This window comes from Schistocerca piceifrons, unplaced genomic scaffold (genome assembly GCF_021461385.2).
Source record: "Schistocerca piceifrons isolate TAMUIC-IGC-003096 unplaced genomic scaffold, iqSchPice1.1 HiC_scaffold_987, whole genome shotgun sequence".
In the NCBI taxonomy this organism is placed as follows: Eukaryota; Metazoa; Arthropoda; class Insecta; order Orthoptera; family Acrididae; genus Schistocerca; species Schistocerca piceifrons.
The window spans coordinates 5,001-12,500 of record NW_025729263.1 but is presented as its reverse complement, the minus strand read 5'-3'; positions in this window follow the sequence as shown (position 1 = coordinate 12,500).

Below are 7,500 nucleotides of genomic sequence, written 5' to 3'. Positions count from 1 at the left end.
CCGTTGGGCGAAAGGGAATCCGGTTCCTATTCCGGAACCCGGCAGCGGAACCGATACAAGTCGGGCCCCTCTTTTAGAGATGCTCGTCGGGGTAACCCAAAAGGACCCGGAGACGCCGTCGGGAGATCGGGGAAGAGTTTTCTTTTCTGCATGAGCGTTCGAGTTCCCTGGAATCCTCTAGCAGGGAGATAGGGTTTGGAACGCGAAGAGCACCGCAGTTGCGGCGGTGTCCCGATCTTCCCCTCGGACCTTGAAAATCCGGGAGAGGGCCACGTGGAGGTGTCGCGCCGGTTCGTACCCATATCCGCAGCAGGTCTCCAAGGTGAAGAGCCTCTAGTCGATAGAATAATGTAGGTAAGGGAAGTCGGCAAATTGGATCCGTAACTTCGGGATAAGGATTGGCTCTGAGGATCGGGGCGTGTCGGGCTTGGTCGGGAAGTGGGTCAGCGCTAACGTGCCGGGCCTGGGCGAGGTGAGTGCCGTAGGGGTGCCGGTAAGTGCGGGCGTTTAGCGCGGGCGTGGTCTGCTCTCGCCGTTGGTCGGCCTCGTGCTGGCCGGCGGTGCAGGATGCGCGCGCCTGCGCGGCGTTCGCGCCCCGGTGCTTCAACCTGCGTGCAGGATCCGAGCTCGGTCCCGTGCCTTGGCCTCCCACGGATCTTCCTTGCTGCGAGGCCGCGTCCGCCTTAGCGTGCTCCTCCGGGGGCGCGCGGGTGCGCGGATTCTCTTCGGCCGCCATTCAACGATCAACTCAGAACTGGCACGGACTGGGGGAATCCGACTGTCTAATTAAAACAAAGCATTGCGATGGCCCTAGCGGGTGTTGACGCAATGTGATTTCTGCCCAGTGCTCTGAATGTCAACGTGAAGAAATTCAAGCAAGCGCGGGTAAACGGCGGGAGTAACTATGACTCTCTTAAGGTGGCCAAGTGGCGGCGGTGTGGCTGCATCCGGACTTGGCTTCTCGAAGTGCGGTCTTGATGTAGTCGTGCTGCTGCTGCGAGGTGCCTTCCTTGGGTTATAGTTACAGGGAGAGTGATGCGCAATACATGGGCCTAGCCCTCTTAGCCTCTCCTCTCCTGCGGTCTTCTCCCCTTCTCGTGGGCCCGCTGATTTCGCAGAGTGGAAGACCGCACCAGGGGCTTGGGGGGGTTACCAGCCCCCCCTCGCACTATCCCTTTGTTAGTTGGGGGCAGTAAGCAGAGAATAAGTGGTGGCCCTTCCGCTGAAGGCGCCACCCCAACTCCCCCAGCACCTAGCCGGCCAACCGGCCGTGCCGAAAATCTTGTAACTTTTGCAGCTATGTATACCTGTAGTGAGTGCCACCGCAGCTTTACAACCAAGAACGGTCTCGGGGTCCATCGCCGCCGCCAACATCTTGCGGCCGCCAACGCGGAGATCGTCACGGAGAGGCATCGCGCGAGGTGGACGGAGGAAGAAGTCCTGTCGCTCGCCAAGGCGGAGGCCGAACTGTTCCTTGAGAGGGACGCCCGGTTCTTCTTCGTCAATCAAGAACTCATCAGGATGTTCCCCGACCGAACGCTCGAGGCAATCAAGTGCCGACGGTGGCAAGCTGCCCACAAACAGCTTGTCCGCCAATTCATGGAGGCGCTTGAGGTCGGTCGGGGGGAAGAGCCGGCGTCCCGCCGGGGAGCAGCGAGCCCGCTGCCTGACGCGGGCGAGGCCGCTGCGCCGCCCGTCGACGCAGCCGAGGACTTCGCGGCCGACACCACCGGGCCGCCGCCGGAGGGGCCGACTGACGCCGCCATCTGGGAGCATCTGGCGGGGCTACCCGCTTCCGCCCAGCGTTTCTCTGCCCCGGATCGTGTCATAGGTCTGGGGCGGGGCACGCCGCCCGATGTCATCCTGGGCATGCTCCCGGATGCCCTTGCGTCGGTCGGGTCCAGAGGGGAGAGATCGATCACCAGGACACAGCGGCCGCGCCAACCATCGAAGCGGCCGCCTGCCGCGCCGCCGACGCAGAAGCGCAAGCGGCGCCGCTGGGAGTACGCGAGAACGCAGGATGCCTTCCGACGGTCGCGTGCACGTTGCGTGCGCGGCCTCTTGGATGGCACCCTGCTCCAGCCGCCACCTGCCATCCCTGGTCTGCTGGACTTCTGGGCGGACCTCTTCACTAAGAAGCCCATCTCCACCGCGGGCTTCATTCGTGACCGCCTCCTCCCGCACTCAGAGCCTGTCGCTCTCGAGTGCATATGGGGGCCGGTCACACATGAGGAGGTCGCCGCCGCGTTGCCGCCCAGGGGATCAGCAGCCGGGCCGGACGGCCTTACCCCAGCGGAGTTGCGGCGCCTGCCGCACGAAGTCCTGGTGAAAGTGATGAATCTCTTCCTTCTGGCCCGCGCCCTTCCGGAACGCCTGCTTCGCGCGCGGACGTCCCTTCTCCCGAAAACGGCTGCACCAACATCCCCCGCTGACTTTCGCCCCATTACGGTCTGCTCGGTGTTGGCGCGGACCTTTCACAAGGTTCTCGCGTCACGCCTGATGCGCGCATGTGCTGTGGACGAACGTCAGCGGGCATTCATCCCTCGGGATGGGATGTTGGAAAATACCTTCATCTTGGACACTGCTCTCACCGACGCAGTTCGCTCCTGCCGCTCTGTCTTTGTGGCATCGATCGACGTATCTAAGGCATTCGATTCGGTAGATCATGCTGCCCTTCGCCCCGTGCTGAAGGCGCATGGCCTGCCGGATTGCTTTGTCGAGTATGTCGAGCGGTGCTACGAGGGCAGCACGACAGTGATAGCGGACGGCGCCGGCGTGGGCGTGTCTGTGCAGCCAGCACGGGGCGTTCGCCAGGGCGATCCCCTCTCCCCCCTCCTGTTCAACTTTGCGGTGGACTACGTTTTAGGCCAACTGCCCTCCCACATCGGAGCTCGGATCCTCGGTCGCAGAGTCAACGCTGCGGCCTTTGCAGATGACGTCTTGCTGTTTGCAGCGACCCCGAGGGGCTTGCAGTCCCTCATCGACGCAGCTACCGCAGCCCTCGCCCACCTGGGGCTGCAGATCAACGCCCGGAAGTGTTTCACCCTCGCCTTAGTCGCGTCAGGGCGCGAGAAGAAGGTGAAGGTGGACAGCAATGTCACCTTCACAGCAGGCAATACCACCATGCCTGCCCTGCGTGTGGGTGAAACCTTCCGGTACCTGGGGCTGCAATTTTCCACGGCGGGTCGCTGTGTCTTCAATCCACGTAGCCACCTGGTGGAGCAGCTTGACGTCATCTCCCGAGCTCCGCTGAAGCCGCAACAGCGCCTCCACGCTCTCACCAATGTACTTCTCCCTGGCCTGTACCACGGGCTGGCCCTCAGCCGCACCCGGGTGGGTGCATTGAAGTCGGCCGACGTTACCATCCGGGCCGCCGTCAGGAGATGGTTCCGCCTTCCGGCGGACACCCCCCTGGGATACTTCCACGCTCCTGTTGCCCAGGGGGGCCTCGGCATTCCATCTTGCCGATGGATGGGTCCGACCCTCCGTCGGTCCCGTCTCCTGGCGCTGAAGAAGATAGGGCCAGCCTGCGACGGTGCAGGCATGGATGAGGTGCAGCGTGAGATCGAGGTGCTGGAGCGCCACCTAATGTGGGAGGGCCACCTCCTCAAATCGTCAACGCAGGTTGGGGAAATGTGGGCGGCGCGCCTACACATCGCCATTGACGGTGCGGCACTGTCATCTTCTGCCGCCGTCAGTGGCCAACATCAGTGGGTCGCCGACACCAGTCGCCTGCTATCTGGGCGTGAGTACATCGACGCCCTCCGCGCCCGCATCAACGCCTTCCCTACGAAGGCACGGCGCAGTCGCGGGCGGGAGGCGGACACCAGATGCCGCGCGGGGTGCCAGGCCGTGGAGACCGCCAACCACGTACTTCAGGCTTGCTTTAGGACGCACGGGTCCCGGGTCAAGCGCCATGACGCTGTAGTGCGTTATGTCGCCCGTGGACTCGCGCAGAGGGGCTTCAATGTCTCTGTGGAGCCCCACCTCCGAACACCTGAGGGCATCCGCAAGCCTGACGTGGTGGCGGTCAAAGACGGCATCGCCCGCGTGGTCGACGCCCAGATAGTCGGAGACCACCTCCGGCTCGACTGGTGTCACTCCCAGAAGGCGGCCTACTACGACACGCCGTCCATCCGGCGTGCCATCTCCAACCTGCACCGTGACGTTGAGGAGGTGATTGTGTCCACCGCGACGTTGAACTGGAGGGGTGTATGGTCTCCAGCGTCGGCGAGGGATCTCGCCGCCTTAGGCTTCCGACCCCGAGAACTGGCGGTGCTGAGCACAAGAACACTACAGAGCTGCTGCAAAAGTTACAAGATTTTCGAGCGTATGACGGCCCCTAGCCCGAAGCAGCGTGTCGGCGTCGGCTAGGCTGCTGGTTATTTTTCTTCGCCTTGACTCCTGGGGCCTATCCACAGGAGGAATAAACCGTCTTTGTTCTTCCTTCTTTGTGTCTTTATTTTGTGTTTTTTGTTGGTGTTCTTCTGCACTGATATATATGTATATGTGTATGTTAATTTTATACTTGTATTTTGTGGTACCGCCCTGTAAGTCCCCACCTCGGTGGCGGACATGGCGTCAAAACACCTGCCACGTACTATATATGTATATATTTTGTGTTATTCAAATTATTTTGAATAAAGACGGCTGTTGATAGCCAAATGCCTCGTCATCTAATTAGTGACGCGCATGAATGGATTAACGAGATTCCCGCTGTCCCTATCTACTGTGCAGAATCAGGACACACTTTCAAAGAATGCACAAAAAAGAACCAACAGGCCCAATGTGCAAACTGCAAGCGTGCGAAGAAGCCGCATACTCACGCAGTGACTGACAAAACATGCCCAGAATACATCAGGATCAAGACAATACAAAACAGTAGAACTGACTATGGACAGTAACAACAATGGAGTGCCACAACGAGGAAGAAGAATGCAGACAGGAACACAGTACAGAGACATAAAAATATTACAGATAAATGGGCAAAGAGCAAGGATAGTTCCAGACCAACTGGCGCACCGAATCCTTGAGGAAAACATAGATGTGCTATTGATCCAAGAGCCCTACTGTCTCAATAATATCGTAGGTGGATATCCATCAGATTTCCAACTTATGTACAACTCTAAAGATGGTCCACCAAAGGCAGCAATAGCAACCAGATATCAAGTGATAACAGCTATGCAGCTGACAAATTTCAGCAATACCCACATGGCTGTCGCCAGCATTAACGGAGAATTTGGGGAAATGTACATAGCCAGTATATACTGCCAATATGGGGCACCTATAGACGAATTCCTGCAAAAATTAGACACTCTCCTGGATCAGCTAGAAGGGAAACCGGTCATAGTAGGACTGGACTCGAACGCAAACTCACCAGTCTGGTATAGTTCCATGACAGATGAAGCGGGCAGAATGCTTGAAGACTTCATCGCACAAAGAGGACTAATAGTGATGAACGAAATGTCAGACCTCACAACATACTGTGGCCCAAATGGACAAAGCAACATCGATGTGACAATCTGTACTCCCCCAGCAGCCAGAGCTCTGTGCAACTGGATGATTCATGAGGAATGGACATCAAGTGACCACAGGGCTATAACATACAATATCAAAGCACCCCAAAGGAGGAGAGAGACAGAGAAATTGGCGACATATAACACAAACTTAGCAAAGTGGCCCATCTTTGACAAACAGCTTGTCAAGTCCACAGAGAACTGGCCACAGGGGACAAACGGTGTAAATGGAATGGCTACCAGACTGCAGGAAGCTATCTATGAATCCTGCAGCAGATCCATGAGAAAGCGAACTCGTGTGCAGAACCCAGTTCCATGGTGGAGTGCAACTCTTGCTGACTTGAGGCGTGACACCATATCTGCACGACGTACATTACAGCGAGCACGGAGAAGTAACAACCACACTGCTACAGAAGAAGCAAAACAGCACTACAACAGGACGAAAAACAAATATAACAGAGAAATCGTCCAAGCCAAAGAGAAGACCTGGAAAAAGTGGGTATCTGACTGTGATCAGAATGACCCCTGGGCCATAGTGAAGAAAGTAATCCGGCCAAAACGCGGCACAGAAAATGTACTGAGTAACGTAAAAGTCACAGACCAGACTACAACAATAACATGGAAGGAGACCATAAGGTCATTGCTACAGAGCCTGCTTCCTGATGACAATGCAGATGAGGATACTGTCGAGCAGCAGTTGGTGAAGATGGCCAACGAGGATTACGAAAACAGTGACATAGACCCTGAATTCACGCCAGAGGAAATAGGGACTGCTATAAAGGCCTGTAAACCAGGCAAAGCGACAGGCCCAGATGAAATTGATGACAAAATAATAAAGAGGGTCTGGCACACGAGTCCCCATCTCCTGGTGGACCTATATAACAGCTGTCTGCAGGAAAGAAAGGTCCCAGATGAGTGGAAAAAGGGTAATGTGTGCATTCTGCTCAAATCAGAAGAAAAGCCCAGGGATGAGCCAAAGTCATACCGCCCAATATGCCTGCTCCCTATCATAGCGAAGGTCTTAGAACGCCTAGTCGTAAATCGCCTTGACAAGTTGTATGACGAATCAGGGCTCAAGGCCCCAAACCAGTTTGGGTTCCGTAAAGGTGCCTCAACTGAAATGGCCATTAGGCAGCTCCTTAGCAACGTTCAATGTGATGAAAAGTATGTAGTGGTTATCTTTGTAGACATAGCAGGCGCCTTCGACAACCTCTGGTGGCCTAGTGTCATGAGACGCCTAAGAGAAATCCAGTGCCCACGTAACCTCTATGATCTGATGGTGGACTATTTTAAGAACAGAACAGTTGTAGTTAATAACAGGGCCGGATGTGTAGAGAAAACAGTCACCAAGGGATGCCCACAAGGCTCCATTTGTGGCCCATTCCTATGGAACCTTGTCTTCGACGAGATAGTAAACGAGAAGGAGGGTGATCAATGGACAAAAGTGGCATACGCTGATGACCTAGCCATTATCGTTAGGGGACAGAGCCGTAAACAAGTAGAAGACCGAGCAATGCGAGCCCTAAAGGAGGTAAGCGAATGGACCAAAAAGAACAAGCTAGGGATATCCAAACACAAAACAGTAGCCATGACCATCAAAGGCAGTTTTGACAGGAATAGACCGCCAATAATCCCATTCGAGGGGGGTAACATAAAATTCGTCTCAGAGGCCACATACCTGGGTGTAACCCTTGATGAAAGACTCCTTTTCACACCACATGTGAAAAACATCCAGAGAAAGCTAGGTGCCATCTCAGGCTTGCTATTGAGGGTTACTAGAACAGAGTGGGGCCTGCAAAAGAAGTCCCTAAAACTGATGTACCAGGGCTTATGCCTCTCTGTCTGTAGATACGGTGCAGCAGCATGGGCACATCGCACAAAGCACAGGTATGTAAAAAGGATACTGGACGCAATACAAAGGCCATTTCTATTGCAGATGACCAAAGCTTGCAGGACTGTGTCAACTGATGCCCTACAGGTGTTA